Consider the following 3,292-nt stretch of genomic DNA (forward strand, 5'->3'; position numbering starts at 1 on the left):
ACTAGTGTCAAAAAGAATATTTTAAAAACAACTAGAGACTCTATATACAGAGAATTATGATAAGAATCCACAGACATACTGTAAGAAATTATAGTCAGAAGACAAAGAGGAACATTCTAAAGTGCTGGAAAAATAACAAACAAACAGTATACCAAACATTGTTCTTATTTTTTTCCACTGTCACATGTTCTTTGCTTAGCCTCATAAATATCAATCTATTCTGAGATAGAGCTTTTCTTTATGTAGATTTCACTTTATATCTGTTAGGATGGCAATTTTCAAAAAAACAAAAGCTAATGTGTTAGAGAGGATGTAGAGAAATTAAAACCTGTGTGCACTATTGTTGGGAATTGATGCAGCTGCTAGGAAAAAACATCATGAAGATTTCTCAAAAAACTAAAAAAAGAACAAATATGTGATTAAGCAATCTCTCAAAAACCCAAAAGAACTGAAATCAGGATATCAAAGAAATATCTGCACCCCCACAGTCATTGCAGCACTACTCACAATAACAGGTATAGAAACCACCTAAATGTCCTTTGATGGATGAATGGATAAAGAAAATTTGGTATATGCACACTATGGAACATTATTCAATCTTTAAAAAGAAGGAAATCCTGTCTTATAAGCTAATGTGGATGACCCCGGCATGATATAAGAAGTATTTAAAATAGTCAAACTCAGGGCACCTGGGTGGTTCAGTCAGTTAAGCATCTGCTTTTGGCTCAGGTCATGATCCCAGAGTCCTGGGATTGAGCCCCGCATTGGGCTTCCTGCTCAGAGGGAGCCTGCTTCTCCCTCTCCCTCTGCCACTCCCCCTGCTTGTGTGCTCTCTCTCTCTCAAATTAAATAAATAAATAAATAAATAAATAAATAAATAAATAAATAAATAATAAAATAGTCAAACTCATAGAAACAGAAAATAAAATGGTGGTTGCCATCTCCCCAATGGGCTGGGGAGATGAGGAGATGTTCAATGAGTATAGTGTCAGTTAAGTAAGATAAGTAAGTTCTCGAGATCTGCTGTATAACATTATACCTATACTTAACAACACTGTATTGTTCACTTAAAAATTCATTAAGAAGGTAGATCTCAAGTCAGTGTTCTCACCACAGTAAGAAAATAAGCTAAAACTGAAAAATTTTAATACTTCCTTATTGATTGAATGTAACAATAAAATCCACTATATTGCTATATTTTCTTTCTTTTTTGTTTTAAAGATTTTATTTATTTATTTATTTGACAGAGAGAGACATAGCGAGAGAGGGAACACAAGCGGGGGGAGTGGGAGAGGGAGAAGCAGGCTTCCCGCCGAGCAGGGAGCCCGATGCGGGGCTCGATCCCAGGACCTTGGGATCATGACCTGAGCCGAAGGCAGACGCTTAACGACTGAGCCACCCAGGTGCCCCTATTGCTATATTTTAATGTAAAGAGATATTTTATTTAACATATAACTCCATTCATATCAAAATCATAACAAGATATTACCTCATACCTGTTAGAATGGCTATTATCATAAAGGTAAGAAATAATAAATATTAGCAAAAATATGGAGAAAATGGAATGCTTGTACACTGTTGGTGGAAACGTAAATTGGTGCAGCCATTATGGAAGGCAGTTCGGAGGTTCTTCAAAAAATTAAAAACACCATATGATCCAGCAGTTGCACTTTTGGTATTTATCCAAAGAAAATGAAAACACTAATTCGAAAAGATATCTGCACCCCCATGTTCATTGCAGCATTATTTACAATAGCCAAAAAATGGAAGCAACCTAAATGTCTATTTGGTATGTAGATATATTATTCGTCCTTACAGAAGGAAAGGAAATCTTACCATTTGTGACAACATGAATGGACCTCGAGGGCATTATGCTAAGTGAAATAAGTCAGACAGGGAAAGACAAGATCTCATTTATAAGTGGAATCCTTAAAAAAAAAAAAAAGGTGCTCTCTCCTCCAGCAACCCAAGATGCTGAAAGGGAAGAAGGCGAAGGGGAAGAAGGTGACCCCGGCCCCTGCTGTCGTGAAGAAGCAGGAGGCCAAGAATGAGGTCAATCCCCTGTTCGAGAAGAGGCCCAAGAATTTTGGCATCGGACAGGACATCCAGCCCAAAAGGGACCTCACCCGCTTTGTCAAATGGCCCCGCTACATCCAGCTGCATTGGCAAAGGGCTATTCTCTATAAACGTCTAAAAGTGCCTCCCGCAATTAACCAGTTCACCCAGGCCTTGGACGGCCAGACAGCTACTCAACTGCTTAAGCTGGCCCACAAGGTCAGACCAGAGACAAAGCAGGAGAAGAAGCAGAGATTGTTGGCCTGGGCCGAGAAGAAAGCTGCAGGCAAAGGGGATGTCCCCACTAAGAGGCCACCTGTCCTGCGAGTTGGGGTTAACACTGTCACCCCCTTGATGGAAAACAAGAAGGCTCAGCTGGTAGTGATTACACATGATGTGGATCCCATTGAGCTGGTGGTTTTTCCTACCTGCCCCGTGTCGTAAGATGGGGTTCCCTACAGCATTATCAAGGGGAAGGCCAGGCTGGGGCCTCTGGTCCACAGGAAGACTTGCACTACTGTTGCCTTCACACAGGTCAACTCGGAAGACAAAGGAGATCTGGCAAAGCTGGTGGAAGCCATCAGGACCAAGTATAATGACAGATACGATGAGATCCACTGCCACTGGGGAGGCAATGTCCTGGGTCCGAAGTCTGTGGCTTGCATCGCCAAGCTGGAAAAGGCAAAGGCTAAAGAACTGGCCACCAAACTGGGCTGAGTGGATGCTGTTGAATTTTCTGTACATAAAAGTAATAAAACGTTGTCTTTCAGCCAGTGTTCAAAAAAAAAGGCTCATTGTTACAGAGACTAGATTGATGGTTGCCAGAGGGGCTGGGTGAGTGGTGGGAAAAATGGGTGAAAGGGGTCAAAGGGTACAAATTTCCAGTTATAAACTTAAAAAATTCATAGTACAGCATGGTGACTATAGTTAATAATACTATATTGTATATTTGATAGTTGCTAAGAAAAGTAGATCTTAAAAGTTCTCATCAGGAAAAAAAATTGTAACAACTATGATGACTCATGTTAATTAGATTTATTGTGGTTATCATTTCACAATATATACAAATATTGAATCATTATATTGTATACTTGAAATTACTATAATGTTATGTATCATTTATACCTCAATAAAAAACTATATATAGAGAGGAAGAGAGTGGCAAACTTTTAGATTTTGAAAATCTCTGTAAGATAAGATAGCTGGAGTCTCACAATTATTTCTGCATTCAATCTAT

At 39.3% G+C, this 3,292-nt stretch overlaps 1 pseudogene across 1 annotated transcript; it reads left to right on the forward strand.

Annotated features, from left to right (window-relative positions):
• Positions 1–1,961: 1,961 nt before the first annotated feature.
• Positions 1,962–2,824, forward strand: LOC123845326 (large ribosomal subunit protein eL8-like; annotated as a pseudogene). The gene has a single exon (XR_006791025.3). The product of XR_006791025.3 is annotated as a large ribosomal subunit protein eL8-like (transcript).
• Positions 2,825–3,292: the final 468 nt, after the last annotated feature.

Source organism: Mirounga angustirostris, unplaced genomic scaffold, assembly GCF_029215605.1.
Source record: "Mirounga angustirostris isolate CCGP_5_RB_7025 unplaced genomic scaffold, mMirAng1.0.hap1 SCAF_6, whole genome shotgun sequence".
Classification (NCBI taxonomy): domain Eukaryota; kingdom Metazoa; phylum Chordata; class Mammalia; order Carnivora; family Phocidae; genus Mirounga; species Mirounga angustirostris.